Source organism: Triticum urartu, chromosome 6A (genome assembly GCF_056163025.1).
Source record: "Triticum urartu cultivar PI428250 chromosome 6A, HENAU_Tu73, whole genome shotgun sequence".
Lineage (NCBI taxonomy): Eukaryota > Viridiplantae > Streptophyta > Magnoliopsida > Poales > Poaceae > Triticum > Triticum urartu.
The window spans coordinates 39,234,493-39,253,029 of record NC_141878.1 but is presented as its reverse complement, the minus strand read 5'-3'; the positions used below and the strand labels follow the sequence as shown (position 1 = coordinate 39,253,029).

Genomic DNA, 18,537 nt, shown 5'->3' with positions numbered 1-18,537 from the left:
CGTCATGGCCGCGCGATCTCAGATCCGGGAGCCGCTTCCTTTACGAGCAGGTCCGCTTCGCGGACGTGGAGCTTCACCGCCTAACCTTGACAAGCAAGCGGATCCGACAATGGGGAGAAGGGTGGGAGCGGTGGAGGTGGCTGAGCGGGAGGGAAGCAGGGGCGGCGGCGGCGGCGGAGCGAGAGATGGGGTCAGCGCCAGGGGTGGATCGAGAGGAGGGTTTTTTTTCGTGCCAGGGAGGCTAGGGCGTCGTCCGATTTTTTGTTCGCTAGTCATAGTTGTTCCTGGTTAACCTACGAAATTTCGTAGATTTTTTTAGGACGAAAAAAATCAGCGAATGTGGGACGAAAATTGACCGACGGAGACTACCAACTGCTCCATTAAGAATAGAGATGACTGTCAGCCCATGTGTGGCGACCAAAAACCTGGAGCTGAGACACCCAACGGATTTCTGAGCACTAGCGCTCCCTTAGGAAAGCTGGAGCGCTCCTGTAGGCGCCTTAAGCGCGCGCAACTAGAGCTGGCGCTCACTAGCGCCACTAGCGGGCCGCGGCACAGCAGAGTTCTCTCGCCCGCTCGCTTCATTCGCTCGCTTCCTTCGCCCGCTTGCTTCTGTGGCTCGATCGCTCGTTCGCCCGCTCGCTAAGGAAAAGTTTTTTTTTCATTTTTTCTGCAGTTGATCCGGTAAGAAAAAACCGCCTGGTTTTTCTAAGTTTAAGAAATAAAAATTGGGAAATTTAAAAAGGTTTAAAGATTTACAAAAAAGTTCATCCATTTGAAAAAAGGTTTATCAATTTTTTTTGGAAAAGTTCACAAATTCGAGAAAAGTTCATTTGAACGAAGAGGTCGTGGGTTCGATCCCTTGTCGATCGCACTCCTTGCGTCACCTCATTTTTATTTTTGCGCATCGAGATTTATTGGAGTTGGGGAGCTGCCGAATAGGCCCTACGGAATGGCCGGGAGACTTCACGGTGTGTGGTCGCTGAGTATAACCTAGAAAGACTAAAAAAACAAGAATCCCAAACTTTACAAAGAAAAAAAAACCTAGAACGATTCAAAAGAATATACTCCCTCCATCCACAATGTAATGCATATAGATTTTTTGAAAGTCAAACTTTACAAATTTGACTAAATTTGTGAAGAAAAATATTTATTTCTAAAATGCCATATTAATAGATTTACAATAAGACGTAGTTTCATATTTTACATTGTTGGAATTGTGATATAAATAATTTTCTCTACAAACTCGGTCAAAGTTTGCAAAGTTTTATTTCTCAAAAAAGCTATACGAGCTACATTATGGTGTAACGGAGGGAGCATAACTAAGAAATACAGGTTCGTTTTTTTTCTTAAGTTAACCACGCATATATTCATAGAAAAACAAGGTTACAAACAATTCACGCGGAAACAACAAGAGAGCATGAGAGAATACAACCATACTCAAACTTTGCAGAAAACACCTTCAACAAGAAATAACTGCTAAGTATCTGCAAGTCCCTGCATATGCCGACAAAACTACCTACCATCGGAAAACCAGTCACGACACCGGAGATCCATTGAAACCGGAATGCACAATCGTCCATGGGTTTTTTGAGTCGATGAAGAGGGCCAGCGCAAGCGCTAAAGTTCATGTCTTTGTGGCGCGTTGACCGGGAATTTTTCTTGCAATAGGAGAAGTGCTTAGCTTTGGGTTCAATCTTGCGGTGTCTTTTTTCAGTGACAGTAGAAGCAGCAAGACACGTATTGTATTGTTGCTAACTTGCCATCAAGGATAAAAGATGGGGTTTTCATCATATTGCTTGAGTTAATTCCTCTACACCATATCATCTTACTTAATGCGTTACTCCATTCTTTATGAACTTAATACTCCAGATGCATGCTGGATAGCGGTCGATGTGTGGAGTAATAGTAGTAGATACAGGCATGAGTCGGTCTACTTGACACGGACGTGATGCCTATATTCATGATCATTGCCTTAGATATCGTCATAACGTTGCGATTTTCTATCAACTGTTCCGTAGTAATTTGTCCATCCACCATATTATTTTCCATCTTACAAGTTTCCGATCTACTATTCTTGCAATATTTTACTTTTCGATCTATAAACAAAAATATCAAAAATATTTACTTTATCGTTTATCTATCTCTATCAGATCTCACTTTTGTAAGTAACCGTGAAGGGATCGACAACCCCTTTTATCGCGTTGGGTGCAAGTTTGTTTGATTGTTTGTGCAGGTATTCGGTGATTTGTGTATTGTCTTCTCCAAGATTGATACCTTGGTTCTCAAGCGGAGAGAAATACTTACTCTACTTTGCTGCATCACTCTTTCCTTTTTAAGGAAAAACCAAGGCGCAAGCTCAAGAAGTAGCAGTAACATATATATAATTAGCAATGTAGTTTAGTTAAGAAGAAGGGAAAAATATTTTTTGTGCCTCAACTTTTCTGGAAGTCTCGATTTGATCCCTCACTCTATAAACCGGACAAGTTTAGTCCCTCATCTTAGCAAACCCGGTATCTTTGCTGACTCAACCCAGTTTTGACCGGTCTTTGCTCTCTCATACTCATCATATCTCTTGATTATTTTTTTCCTCTCATCTCTCTAGTGGACATTTGATCGAGCAACTAGCGTGCGTGCGCCTGCACCAACGTGTCGTCCGACTAGGCAACAACACAGCTAGGAGCATGCCAGCAGCAACACCGGCCGAACCTCTACATGCGTCCTCGTCGCGGATGCTCGATGGTGTTGTGTGGTGCTCGTTGCCGAAGCGAGAGCCTGGTAGGCCGCTGGTCCGGAGGTGTGTGGGTATGATGGAAAGCACGTGGAGGCGGCAGAGGGAATCCTCGATGGCTCGTTCTCGTTGTCTCGACGGTAGAAGGAAACGAGCTCAGCCAGGTAGTCCAGGACTCCCTGCCGGCCAGAACCCATGCTTGTCTACCCTGCTGCTTGGAGGCTGCACCCGATGCATGCATTGTTGACAAGCACGTCAACGCGCGGCTGTGGTCGCGCGTGCAGCACGCGTCACACGACGCCGGTGGCGTGGGCGTTGGAGATGATGTTTAGCTTCCGAGCTGCTTAGGTGCGAGGACACAGAGCGCGTCAAGCACGGGGGGAGGGAGATACGGCGCCGGCGGCTCCTTGGCCGAGTAAAAATACGTGCAAGTGGAAGGCCATCTTCTGTATCACCAATATTCTCCATTCAGAGTCATGCCCGTTCTTTTTCAAAATAAAATAAAATAAAAAATTGCTACTTCCTCCGATCCAAATTAAAGCTGCGTCAATTAATTTGGATCGGAGGGAGTATTGACTATTCGCAAATTAACAACAGTAATGAACAACCAACAATTTGTTCAAGTAAGCAACAAATAATTCAGGATGGAGGGATGTACCATGAATAAACATGAAACTATCTATACCTTGGACCTTGCTGTACGGGCACTTGGCCCATACAGTTAGCGGACATGAGTTCACATTTGGAAACAAGCTATATGTACAGCTTATGTCTCAAAAAAAAAAAGCTATGTACAACTTAAATACGAAGCGAGCAGTTCCCGACAGGTTCTGTCAAAGCAGGTGGATCCTAAGGCTAAGAAGATATATACACTACTGAGCACAATGAAGACAACCCAGTCCCGAGTCAACCGCGAGGGGCGGCCAGTTGCTGCTTCTTGACCCGATCTCCAGGCTTCACCATGCTGAGGAAACATAAATGTCATAAATATCCATTTGCGAGAACTCGAACTAGAGAAACTACAGGCGATTTTCAGACCTGATATCATGCGGCGTTATAAATATCCATTGTGACCCGTGTGCAACAGCAAAATCTACAAGGGTGTCCAAGCTTATTTTGCGGCTCACCGCATCCTGCGCAAATCAGATACCGCCAATAAAAAGGTTTGGTTTGTCATTAACAGGATGGATGTAGAAAGCGTCGTGTTTGCTCACCATGAATACATCAAACTCATCCATGGCCCTAAAAGGTGCTTCCGTCATCCCATGAAGAGCTAAAGCGAAGCAAAGTGTCGAAAAAGATTGGTCTCCCCCTGGACCAAGTTGCATAGCAAAAGTTGTAGTTATCGAGAACATGGGTATGAAATACTAGCAAAAGATTCCTAAAGAAACACGACTTGGTGAATGGTATTCTGAGCAATAAATGAAATGTGGAATATACCATCTTGCAAGTTACAACCATGGTACAGGTACCTGACAGTCCTCTAGTGTCTCTGACGGTATCATGAGATGCATCTTGAGGCATCGTTAGCTACATCAAACACCATAGACAAATGTTACATGAAGCACAAATCCTCCGACCTCTATGTACACGGCAAAATGGCAATATTATGAAGGATTTACACCTCAATTGATAAAACTTTACTCTGGTAATCCACGTTGGTGAATCCACTGATACCTTTCTTTCCCAGGTGCTCATTGAACCTTCAAAACAATAAAAGTGGACGACCTATCAGGACTAACCGTTTCAACTGATGGATAAGAGAAATCAAAGGCAGCAGAAAAACAGATGATAAACATCCAAGAAAGAAACTTGTATTTACAGCCATGTCAATTGTCTCTTCAAAAGGCCAGCATTTCTCTGGAACTTTTTCCACCGCAAGTCCAATAATTTTTCACACGACTGCACAGCAATATACTTGGGTCAAAAGCAGATCCAGTAGAGTGCAATGAGCATATCAAAGTCAAACATGCCAACATAGGTAGGAAAACATGAAGTAATGAACTTACATTAATGTTCAGCCTAAAAGTTGCATACAGCTGTTGCTTACTTAAGATTTTCTGCTCCTTTTTGTCATGCAATGCCCTCAGATCGTCTATGGACTCAGCATGTCTGCTCAGATTATTATCACTGTTATTATTCACAAAGGATAAGAACTCATGGGCATCAACTTTTTCCTGCCACTATGACCAAGTTGTTGGTTCCAAACCTTCTGCTTTCTTGATCAAATCTCTGTTTCAGTCTATTTAACTTCGCACTTAATTGTTCGGGGGTGGATCCAGCAACATTATTCAGAGCTTCCATATCGCTCTCAGGGCAAATAGTTGAAGCCTTCTTGAAGTTATCCTGCAGAATATAAGGTCATCACTCACATGTGAGTCACTGATACATCCAGGTGCTAAAAATGCTTCGTAGAAATTAACGGAACACATACGCTGGATGTATTAAGTTGACAGTAAGTCCAGCATTACTCTAATTGCAGTACATAAATGCTAGGATGAAGTTGCTGCTTTAAGTTCGGCCACTATTCAAGGTATGACCTTTTCCAAAAATATACCCAAAAAACATGAGTTTGGTGGTTCTAGACCATCCTGAAACACCATCTGTCCATTCAATAGGTAAAAATCAAATTACGTGAACACTCACGCTAATCTTACTACTTTGTATTTCATCCTGTCAATTAATAAAATCAAGAATCATCACTTTTATTGCCTCTTGCAGCGGGTTCATTCCATCAGAATGTTAGACACTGTATTTATCTTATTTACTTATTAAGAAACTGTTCTCTTATCAAGTTTTATAATTCTTTTGGCAATGTGAATTTTCAGGCCCACACTGACTCTAACTATAACAGAACACACTTTCTCTTAGAGAAGAATCATACAGAAACAATCATAGTTCAACAAAGTAAAACAAGGCAATTAAAGCCAGTAACAGAACAAAAACCTGTCGAAGCTGCTGAAGATCTGCATACTCTGCTTCAGCCATTTTAATAGCAGGTAAAACTTTGGTTGTCATGAGACCTTCATAGTGAGCCTTCTCCTGGTTCACAGATTGGAAGAAACTACCATCAGTACATACATGCTACAGACAATTAAGTGATTGCAATTTTCTACTTTCTCCGTTCCTAAATATAAGCCTTTTTAGAGATTCCAATGCGGACTACATACGGAGCAAAATGAGTGAATCTACATTCTAAAATATGTCTATATACATCCGTATGTAGTTTGTATTGGAATCTCTAAAAAGACTTATATTTAGGAACGGAGGGAGTAATTTCTTCCTGATAGGAATAGCCAGAGCTTGGTTGACCAAGCTATTGATGGTGATAGTTTGTCTCCAGAAGAGACAAATTTTAACAAAATATCCATATAAAAAGTGGTGTAGGTGAAGAGCTAGTGTCATATTCTAACGAAACTAAAATGTGATGGACTTCTTCTACAATATAATAAATATTTTTCTATTTGAAACAAAGTTAAATAAAAACGAATAATGGAAATATGAAATGTGGTACTAAGGTGGGGAGGGTCACAGACCATAGGAACCATACAGCTGTAAGAAAAAATGGATGACAGCTTTAATTGAGCAAAAGGGGGTCATTTACAATACAGTGTTTACATAGGGTAAGAAAGGAAAGGGGAAGATGTGTTTCTCATTGACGCTTTCATGAAACTGATAGATTAAACAAATGCTTTCCAGTACATCTCAGCTATACTAGTGTCAGAGACCATAGAAACACAAATCAAGAGCGAACTGTATATCGTTTATGAGTTATGACTGCAGGATAAGGAGAAGCACCTGCTCAGCTGCATCTAGTTTACGCTTAATAAGTTCTAATTCATCATTTGCGCTAGCACGATGCCCCGTCTCCTCATTCACAGAATCTGAAACAAAAAAAATTACTGTTAGAATCCGCAGAGAATGGTAATTAAAGCTAAGGAGGCAGCCACAGGCAGCAGAACAGTAACTTCAGTTTCAAGCATGGAAGAATGTATATTCTGTAAAGGAAAACATAGTCCACAAGTATGAGATGAAAGGAACTTAAAACAGAGATTTAGTGAACAAACAAAAATCCATATTTGCATGCTCCGTAGTTATGGCTTCTTTTTTCAGGGGGGGGGGGGGGGGGCCTACATTATGGATCTAATGTAGAAGGTAAAGGGAAATTAATTTGATATTCTAGTACTAGGTAATCTCTGGGTTAAAAAAGAGTTTTTTTTTTATCGAACCAGCCGGAGAGGCCTCCGTCCCAAAATGTTTCTCAACTACCAAAGTTGAGACATTTATTTTGGGATGGAGTATTAAGAAGAGAAAAACACAAAACATAATAGACCCAAAAGGGCCTTAACAATTACACGGAACACACAGTCACCAAACTCAAAAGACACCAGAAAAGATTACAAGCGCGCCAGAACATATCAAACAAACAACCACCAGACCAAACAAAGATCAAGGACAAAGAGACTCAAACTCATAGGAGCCAGCAGAACACTGAAGAGTGGATTCCTCTCTGGTCTCTTGGACAAGCTGGCTGACCCCAGAATTTCTGCCCTCAAAAACACATCCACTATGGTGTTTCCAAAGAAACCAAGCTACTAGCGTGACCAAGAACCCCTTTCGCTGATGAGTTTCGACTAGACGCATTGCCTCAAACCATAATTTTGGAAGGAAAAATTATTTCGGTCTACAAGCGCCACCTGGACTAGACGCTGTAAGATCTTCACCCAAACTTGTTTAGTAAAGACATGCAACCCTCACATGTTTAACGGTCTCAACCTAGTAAACACAACGAGGGCAGCTTGTAGGATGAGGCAGGCCAGGTACTGGCGGAAGTAAATCACCGTAACCCTCCTCTCACCCCTGTGCAGCCGCGTCGGGCCGCTCCGGGGCGCTCCCCACCCTCCCTCCTACAGCCCGACCTCCGCCCTTCCCTCCGCTCGCCGCCGCCAATGAAGTCGTCGGGTAAAGCCCTAGCGTTGCAGTGGCGGTGGATCTATAAGGCTCTGACTTGGAGTGAGGAGGTCGGGCCGATGTTAGGTATTCCAAACGTATGTGTCAAGTTACACAGAGTCAAGGTATTATACATATTGGTAGTCCAAGTCGGCAACTAGTCACGTGGTTGTGTTGGAGTCTTTGTAATTCAGCTATTATAAATAAAGGAGAAAATCCCCAGGGAAGCTACGGCAGAGGGGAAAAAAGATCAATCTTATGCCGTTATGCGTGCTGTGTTTTTCTTGTCCCTACAGATCGATTAACCTAGCCGCCGGAGATTAGTTCGCTTTATAAGCTAGCCTGCGTGAAAAGCATCCATCTACCTGCTTGTGTGCTTAGCTAGCTGCGTACGTGCTTGTTCTGGCTAGTTGCACCGGCGTTCGACGTTGATCTGACCGACGGCAAGCAGTGCGAGTTCCAACAGCCGACTCCTCTGGCGGGTGTGCGGCAGGTTGGCGTTGGCCAAATGCGGTGGTGGCGAGGCTGCTAGCAACGGGCGGGCCTGATCTCGGCCCAGATGGGCATACGGGCTGCGCCATGCCGGTACGTTAAACATCACTCCAGCCGCAGCGCACATGCGAGTTTGGGTGTGCGGCTTGCATGCTGTGCGAGATCATCGAGGAACCAACACCGGACTTGATGGCAGTGATCTCCTTTCGTGGGTGATTGGCCAGCCGATGGTCGGTGGTGGGTAAATCTGAGAACAGTTTTTAAATAAACGGGTAAAATGGTTTGGTTTTTCTTCTGGTTTTGATCGGTTCAGTTTTTTTAGGGCTAAGCTTTTCTTAGTTTGGTTTGGTTTTGGGTACTTAGAAAAACTAAGTTAGGTATAGTTGGTTATGGGCTTAACAAGTTGGGTTTTTATCATTTCTGTCACTAGTTGTGTCCCACTACTCAGTTTTGCCATTAAAAGTTACAACTACTTAAAAATGCCATCGATTCGTGAGATGCTTGCTCAAAAATGCCATTAGATATCTCAAAAATGCCATCATTCCGTTAGATGTTTGCTCAAAGATGCCATTAGACACTGCTATTTTCACGTCAAACCCGTCGACCATGTTATATGACAAAAATAAGCCTAGACCCATATGTTAGTTCTCTCTATCTCACAATGATAAATGTGGCCCCACTTGTCAGGAGTAACCAAGCGAATAATTTTACAGGAAAATAAGAACGTTGTTGGGAACAAATGGACCCCGCATTTTATTGTAGTGAGATAGAGGGAGAGCTGGCATGTTGATTCATAGGTATTTATGTCATTATAACATGGCAAAAGAGATTTGAGACCACAATAATGATGTCCAGTGGCATTTTTTAGCATGTGTCTAACGAAGCGATGGCATTTTTGAGCAGTTGAAAATTCCTAGTGGCAAAACTGAGTAGTGAGACACAACCGGTGGCATAAATGATAAAAACCCTAACAAGTTTAGTCTAACACGGGTGTAAACTGTAGGTCCAACCGGTTCCTCGACCCGGAGAAAGCCGAATCACGCATTCACGCTAACTCAAGGCGACACCGCAACCCCGATTCCATCTCTCTCCCTCCCTCCATCCTCCAGGGTCCAGGCCTCCACCGCCGCCGGCCGCCTCCTCAGACGGCGGCGCCGCCTCGCCGACGGGCCTCCTCCTTGCACACGGGGTGCTCCTCCTCGCGCTCTCCCTCGCAGGCCTGGCCGGTTCCCTCGACGGCACATCCTGTCTCACCGACCACGGCGCCGGCCACCTGCTCCATCGTCTCCGGCAGGGGGTACTCCACCTAGCTGCAGCACTCGTGCGCATGGCGGCTAGGGTTCGCCTCCGCCCACGACCTCGCCGCGTCCCCTCGTCGAGCCCCTCCCCTCCTCCCGCTCGCCTCCCCTCCCCCATCAACGAGGAGCATCCTGTGCCCCTGCCCTCAAGTTCGTCTATGGCGCCGTCATCCAGTCCAAGCTTGCTGCTACTGCTCCTCCTCTCCTCTGTCCACGACCTCCCCAAGGAGTAAGGTAATCTCACCTGTCCTTTCCTCTCCTCTGTGATTTGCATTCTTCATTACCCTGATGATTTGGATGGTGTCACGCCAACATGTTGATGTTGTTGATCCAAGACTTAAAGAACATAATGCCTGGAAGCTGCATACAAGAGGCAAACCTGATGAAATTCAGTTTTAAAGTCAGAGTAAAATTCACTGTACTAGCATGACCAAGTACACAGGTTCTGTTTGGAGTTGTACTGCTGTGGAGATGGGTGGTTTAAGTTGTACGGTAGCAACACAAATCATGAGCATAGTCAGTATTGTTGCTTAGAAATAAAAGATGATGTACTTAAAAAAATATGTCTTTAAATCTTTAAAAGCTCATAACTGGCATTCTAGGACCCCAGAAACAAAAGTTTGTTGTTGCCAATTACAGTAGCTAGTTTCATTTCTCATCTTTTTTCATTGATAGAAAAAACATATTTTGTTTTATTGGCTGGATGCATCCATACTGTAGATATGCTTATCACTGATTTTTATATGGAATTGTGGTTTTGTATTGATCTAATAGAATTCTCTCTGTGATGCAACAGTGGTTTAGCATGGTGGTCCAAAAGTGTTGCAGCTTGGTTTGTGAGATACGGACCTTATCAAGCAGTAAAGTCATCTCACATATGCCGACGACGAAGATGCTGATGATTCTGCCAATATTGCTTGTTTGTTCTATTGCCGCTGTTTGTTTGATGTTCTACTTTGTTCTGTTTCAGTGTGGCAGAGAAAGTAGCCTAACCAGTAGTAGCCTATTCAGAAACGACATGTCACTGTAAAACTGTAGTTGAATGTTTCTGTTAAATTATTGTTTGGCATGTTACTGTTAAACTGAAGTTGAATATGGTTATGTATTGGGTTTATACTTTATACCCATGGTTATGTACTGGGTGTGAACCGGTTTGGGTGGAAAATTTATTGGGTGCAGTTTTGGTTAGGCTGAAAATGGTATTAGCTGGTTATGGTTCAGGTTTCATTTAGAGAGATACGTGTACGGGCATAGTTTAGTTATGGTCCAGTTATTAAGCCGTTCTCAGATTTAGTGGTGGGAGATCCTTGCATCCCACGCCAAGCAGTGGTGGTGGCTTGATGGTTGCGCGGAGCCGATCTGAGCGACTTGGTGGCGATCCATTCGGCTGGGAGTTAGGGAGAAAAGGCCCCAGTGAAAACCAAGCTCTGACCTCGGTCGTGGCGGGCGATGTCTATGTTCGTTACCTTGTTGAAGGCATCGTCGCTGCAGTCATCATCTCCTAGCTCGGGCTGTTACGAGGGGAAACCCTTGATCTGGATCTCCTAGACGATGGCGACGATTTTGGTGTCGTTATCCCTCTTGAGGGCATCGTTTTGGAGTAGATGCTTGCTAGAGTCATCACGAGGTGGAGCGGTGTGGCATCTACCACGTCAACGACGGTGGGTCTCGGCGGCATTCAGCGACAGACGCGTCTTGATGAACGAGTGCAGGGCGGTGGCTCTGTTTGGCGTCGTGGTGGCGCCAATGACATAGGTCACCAGCAAGGTGGCTTTGGGTTGATCCATATATTTATTTTGTCTAGATCTGTTGAATAATATAATAAAGATGGCTGTGTGCATCCTGGGATGCAAAGGCCGGGGGGTTTAACCTCCTTTTCGGTAAAAAAGGATGAGGTAGGCCTCAAGAGTTCAAGGCCCATCCATAAATTTCAATAGAAAGAATAGAAAACTAGTGCTTGCCTTAGGAAGAGGCTAATTGTTTCTAAATACTAGAGTCTATCGTAAATGAAAGAAACCTATGTAAATTTGGAATGCAGAAAAAAAATTACTTGAGAAACAAGTTCCAGCTAGAAACTGCTCTAAGTTGTACTCCCTCTGTTCACAAATATAAGATCGAAATGTAAAAACTCAAATGCTAAACAACTTCACAGTGCACATGCCAGTAAATTATCATACCCATAAAGGTCTTGTAAGCTTCTCTTCTATCGTTCACTTCTCGTGAAGCCGCTGCTAACTTCACAGTAATCTTCTGAAGTAATTGTTCGCTCTCCACAATGATATTCTTCTCTTTCTGCAGAAAATGGTAATATGACAAAACTGATAAATTTTTTGCTTAGATAACGAGGATCATTATACCTAGTGCAGTGAAATGAGATAGATGGTTCCTCAAGAAAGGAAAAAGGGAGCAAACCTTTATGTCCTCCTCTAGTTCAGTGTTATCCACAGCAGCATATCTATTAATTTCAGCAAAAGCTCTCTTGGCGTCATCAAGTTCCAGTATTTTTTTCTCTAAACGATGCTCATCAGGTTCTCGTTTTCTCTGCGAAGCAACATGGCAAGTTACGAGATAATTGAAATGCATTGCACATCAATAAGAATTTTACCTTCGAATCTGCTATTTTCTGTTCAAGGTCACATCGATCTTTAACTAACTTGCTTTTCTGACCGTTCTTTTCCATGATTGTTCTTTGAATACCTTCTGCTTCATTCTTCAGTTCAGCAATTTTTTTCTCCCAGTGAACTGCACAAACGATTAGGTCTTCCTTTTTTGCTTGCAGGAGGATAAAAAGTCTGAACAGCACGTCTAGAAAATCTACAAGAAAAATTCGACGGCAGCAGAATCATCAAAGAATGAACAGATCACAGCATGCTCATTTCCTAAGCGAAATAAGTTACTTCATCCGCCCGTGTTTAAAAAGCCTATGAGCCAAAACACTGAACCAAGGAGGAATTAATCCATTGTTAGTTACGGAAAGAATCTTTTTTCTGCATCCTCCACTGGCCGCATGCACCAATGAGAAGGAGTCCATTTAATTCAGCCATGCTTTGGCTAATTCTGCATGCAGCCTCGCCCCTAGCTTTTGCATGCATCGCATTTTCTCTCGATAATTAAATCAGCGAAGAAAACCCCAATTGAATCCAGCAAAAAAGTAGGATCTTAATTATACCTCGCCTAAAAATCAGGACATGGCTTCATGGCCCTCCGGCCTTTTAAACCCAGACGGAGAGAGTATCTAGCAATTTGCATGATGTTTTATTTCCCAAAAGTTCATGAACAGAGAATTCGTCAGTAAACTGTAAAACTGCCGTGAGAGTTGAAACACACGAGACATAGCAACACTGGTGAGCTCTGCTTCGGGAAAAATCAGTTTATGAGATGCTTCTATAGAAGCGTTTACTTCCCCGAATTTTCTCACCTTTTTATCATGTTATCAAGAGGTGAACTAAATATATGTGTCTCATTACATAACTGCACTAACTGGAGGAAGCAACCTCAACTTGCCGCATGAGCAATCACTACAGGAAAAAACGTTAAAGCCGTGTACCCAAAGAACTCAGCTTATGTCGATATAAACTCGGTTTATATGTAAGCCGAGTCAAACTCCCGGCTTATATGACACGGTTTACATTTGATCGGCTTATACACTATAAGCCGAGTGCCAGTAAGAAAACACTCGATTTATGTATAAGCCGTGTGTTTATACGAGGCTCTCGGCTTACTAAAGTAACATGACGGCAGCCGGGAGATAACGGCCACATATCACCATCCGTATAAACCGAGTGCCCTTTAACGCTACATGGTTTAAATATAAACCGAGTGCCTAACTGAGCCGCACGGTTTAAATATAAACCAAGTGCCCACGAGCACTGCATGGTTTAAGTGTAAACCGAGTGCCTAAGCGAGCCGCACGGTTTAAATATAAACCTTGTGTCTGCACAAGCTGCACGGTTTAAATATAAGCCGGGTGCCTTTGTACACGGCTTATAGGACATCCACTGTTAAACATATCCTATAAGCCGGGTGCCTGCATCTATCTGGAACACTCGGCTTATAAAGCTCCCCGTGGCATAATATGCCTATAAGCCGGGTGCCATGTCCCTGGGACACTCGGTTTATATGCCAAATAGCATTTTTTTTCCCTGCATGCTTCAGCGAGCAGCAGCAAGATGGCTTATATATCCAGCAATATATTGATCCATCCAGCAAGCAAAATGACCAACAATATATATCCAGCAATATATTGATCCAGCAAGCAAGAAGACCAACAATATATATCCAGCAATATATTGATCCAGCAAGCAAAATGACCAACAATATATATGCAGCAATATATAGATCCAGCAAGCAATATATATCCAACGAAAGTCCACACATGCGTATATATGCAACAATAGTTCGCAAACAAAAGGACCATAAGTTCCGAGTCCACACATGCGTACATATCCAACAAGGTTTCACAAACAAAAGCACGAGTTCCAAGTTCACACAAAGCATGAAGCTCAAAGATGCAATGAGCTCCACTATAGCATGTATGCCCACCGTCAACGGCATCCACGATGCAGACCTATAAGTCCATTACCAAACACATGAGTTTCCAAAGTCAAGTTTCAAATGATCGATAAGGCATAAGAGTCAACAAGCATCAACATATAAGGTTCAAATTGAAGCTAAGAAGTATGAACAATATAAGCATCAACAATTGTGGGCTCTACTATCAACAAGTAGGTAGAAACTGCGACTTGCCGCACCCGACAGCGGTGCTGTCGGGTATAGTCATATCCCACCCGATAATACAATCATTGAAGCATTGTAAATATAAAAAATAACATAATGCAGTTGTGTTTATCAATCTAAAACACGCATTCGCACGCGGTGCCTGGCTCAAGTAAACAAAGTACATATTGTTGCAAGAATAGATCATTTTAATGCATGAAAGCATGAAATTGCTTTTATAGATAACATAATTGTATCCAATATAGGGAGTTTGCCCTGTCCAACCCTATGTTTGAGCACACATATACAAAATTATGCATCTGTGACATAGCCACAGCAACGTAATACTACTTTGGGGCGCGCTGCCTGTCTCGGGTTGACCCAACATTTGATATTTTGTAATGAAAGAGGTAGGAGCAAGAAGAATACATGCATCTCATAGAAAATGGTACCGTAGTACCAAGTCGATTACATATGGTGATAGGTTTTCTTCATCCAGTTCAAAAATACACTGATACACCAAAAGCAAGCCAATGGCAGTCCAGGATAACAGATTTATATGGTTCTTCTATGTCATATAGTGATAGCAGTACATTATATAGTAGACTAAATAAAAATATGGCTTTGTTTGAACGCCATGCCATCTGGCTCACCCTGCGTGTTGCGCTGCAAGGATCTGCTGATGGAGATTCATATAACACTGTGTTTAACTGGACAGCGAGGATATAATTTATGGCCTCAGAACTTATGAATAGAATTTACGCACCACATGTCCTCATCACGGGTGTCATAAAATAAAATGTCTATCATGTAAGTTATTATTCCTAATTGAGTAATCGATTTAAAAGAAATTCACAGGATTCTGCCCTCATGAGTAAATCTACATACTTTTTAGCGCACATTCAATATTCTGCAAGCAAAAGTTTGATCTTACACTGCAAATTTTGAGCTTTCCCAATAGAATCAGAAAACAGAACAACAAGTGCTGATTACTTACTCTTATGATAACTTCAATTAGAGCCAAGTCTGGTGGGATTTGTCCTGAAAATAAGTAAGAAAAACATAGAAAATGGCATTAGATACAAACAGAATCATAAGACCATTGCTCTAAGAAAAAACTGGACAGCAAATGAGAAGGATGAGACATCACTCAAATTATAATTTATAAATTGCATGGAATCTCTAAAAGGCTTATATTCAAGAACGGAGTGAATATATCCACAAGCATGGCCCAAAAAACACAACATTACTAAAACGTCTTTCTAATTTTGATGGAGGTACTGCCAAAAGTAGGGCAAGAAATCACAAATTAGAACACCAGTAAGCGAACCTTTAAAATGAATATTTATATTGGAACAAAGAAAATAACATAAAACAGACCTGATAAATAAGCCACTCGATGCAAGGGTGAAAAATAAAAAGGAAAAATATGCAACAAACATGTCTCAATAATGATCTGCGATCAAGTAATTTTAGAGATGTCATTTTGAAGAGAATATCTTAAGTAGAGCACTGCATGTATTTCTCATACTACGTGAAAAGAAAAGGCCATACTATGCAAACTACATATGGGCATATTTTTAGAAGGAAACTTTCTCAGGTTCAAGCAGACATAATTTCATTTTATTCTTAAGATGACATATGGATATATTTTAGAAGTAAACTTTCTCAGGTTCGACCAGTCATAATTTTATTTTGTTCTTAAGACGACTTCCATTCCATCAAAAAAATTGGCGACAAAAGAGACCTTATTTTGGTTCTAAAATACACACAGAAATATCAAGTATATAGCAGCTGAAGTGCTCCTTACCTCCTCCCAGTAGCTATTCAGAAATACATCGGCGGCGATTGCAGCTTCCAGTATCACAAGCAAGAATACAAAGATCACGTGCTACATACATGGCAGGTTAAGGCAAAATAGTCCATATCACCAAGACACAGTACATCTAAGGTCACAGAGCTCCAAGAACACAACTGGGACTTAAGGTTTCAGCAAACTATTATTAGGAGTCAACAGTTCCAGTTCAAAACTTAACTGCTAGAGACGTGACCCTCTTTTTGAAATATCATTTATATTTTTGAAATGGATATATCTGGAAAAAAGCACGCAAGGTTTGGTCTTTATGTGACAACGCAAAAGGCTTTGAGGAATTTTGTTAAACCAGTAGCAGCTGCCATGTAAGCACACTTAAATAGGATAACGCAACTCCTAGTATCAGACGCTTCCAAGGATACACAAGACAGGCAGGGGCTGTTTGCAGTTTCAGCGGCGATGTGGCCAGAGCAGGTCAGCAAGCACATGATGATTCCCAGGCTGAGAAGAGTGTAGATAAACCTGCATAAAAATTGATCTCTTAATCAAAATAGCCACCCATATTACATACAGTATATTCATAAGAAATCCCTAGAATACTCTTGGCATGGCAAAGAGGCATGAATTCTCTAGTTTCTCAGACCCAACATAAAAAACATGGTAATAGTATAAATCATCCGGTGCGTAGCGCCGCGTCGACATCTTAACAGCGAAGCGAGAGGAAGATGCTGATCACCACAAATATTTTTACCCCAGCCATAAGTTTTGTTCGACCTACACCATTTGGATTGAATAAACTATCTTCGGCTGTAAGCTAACTTGCTGGAATGCAACAACAGAAGATTGTCTTGAAGACTAATTTGTAAAAGTAATAAGCAAGATACAATGAAAAATAAGATATCTAATTTAACTGCCCTGCCAGCAAGTTGCACCCAGATAGTAGTTATTCTGATTTCTGAACCAGTGTACTATTCTGATATCTGAAGCTAATTTACTCTGAGATAAGAGTCCAATTGCCAGCATCAACCAGCTTCTACACCTACATGTTCTTCTATTGCCAATTTACCATCTTTCATAGATTTCTTCTTACTCTTCCTTTTCATATGAGCATCACATCACAGATGAGAAAAGGGGAATCAGGAAACATGCATAAATATGAACAAGAGCATTCAAGGAAAGGCAAAAGCTGATCTAAACCACAATGGATGAGCTCAGTGCACTTGACCATGGTACAGTGCTGGTTTCCCCACGCACGACGGCGACAACGCTGCCCAGGCAGTACGGTGGGAATTCGGTCGGCGGTGTGTGCGGGGTGCGGTGTTCCCCGTTTTATAAACCCTGAGCACTGTGTGTATGTGTGTGATGCAGGTGTTCTGAAGATGCAATTGTGGGAGGGAGGGGAACCAAAACCAGATGCATCATGTGTTCCTGCTGATGTAGTTGTTCCACGAGCAGGAGATCAGCAGGGGCACGCCGGAGCACCTTGCCGCCTAAGGAGCCGGGCCCTGGTCAACAGAGAAAGATGATGTCAGAGAGAGAGAGAGAGAGAGAGAGACTTGCCGGTGGAGGGAGGGTGGGGCAGCCGAGATGGCTGGACGACCTCAACCCTATCGAACGGGGAGAGGCGGCGGCGCCGATGGGAGGGCCAGCTCGGGGCTCCCCATGCTCGGGGAGGGGGCGGGGGGGGGGGATCTGTGCACCGGCGGAGGGAGGGTGGGGCATTGGAGATGGCCGGACGGCTTGAACCCTAGCGAACGGGGAGGGGCGGCGGCGCCGGTGGGAGGGCCGGCTAGGGGCTCCCCATGCTCGGGGATGGAGAGGAGGCGGGGGGATCTGTGCGCCGAGGAGAGGGCGGCGCCAGGCGGGGTGACGGCGAGGCGGCCGGTGGATGGAGGATGGACGGCGGCGCGAGGAGAGGAGCGGCGCGTGGGGGGAGACAGGGGAGGGCGAGGGGTTGAGACGGGAGGCGCGGGGAAGAGATAATGGGCGGGTCGATTTGGGCCAAAATGAGGTCTCCGCGCGTTTATTTTCGCTAAGTCCCGCGCTCACTGATAAGCCTGGTGTAGAAGGGTAAGCCTAGTTCCATAGGAAAAACACACGGTTTATAAAAATATTTTTTATTTTTGTTTTATTTCAATACAAAAAGTTTATTAATTTTACTTTTAGTAATTTATGTGTTTCATTTTATTGTATTTTTAGATACTTATTTTAGTTTTCTTTTTATTGTACTCTTATTTTATTTTTATTTCATTGTTTTTATAAATGATACCCTCTTCCCTTATTTCATTATTTCCACTCTTTAAAATATCAGTCAATATTCTGGTAAAAGTTTGGGCGTGTTTCAAGTAGACCTCACCTGTGGCCGCTTGTAAACCACACCATCTTCGATATAGTCTCTAGGTATCGAGAGGGAACGAGTCGGGTTTGTGAGGGAAGTGTGGGCCCTATTGCTCAGTTGGCCTCGAAACTTCTCGTGCTCCCAAAGAAGGCCATCGAATGACACGTGTCAGGCCCCCGTATTTTTCGGGCCCGCCTAG

General features: G+C 43.1%; 1 long non-coding RNA gene and 1 pseudogene across 1 annotated transcript; one reads left to right on the top strand and one right to left on the bottom strand.

Annotated features, from left to right (window-relative positions):
* Positions 1 to 3,596: 3,596 nt before the first annotated feature.
* The window catches only part of LOC125514855 (structural maintenance of chromosomes protein 6B-like), a 44,891-nt pseudogene continuing 29,950 nt past the window's right edge, over positions 3,597 to 18,537 (bottom strand).
* Positions 9,220 to 10,553, top strand: LOC147963639 (uncharacterized). The gene is made up of 2 exons (XR_015609359.1): positions 9,220 to 9,705; positions 10,268 to 10,553. It is a non-coding gene; the product is annotated as an uncharacterized LOC147963639 (long non-coding RNA).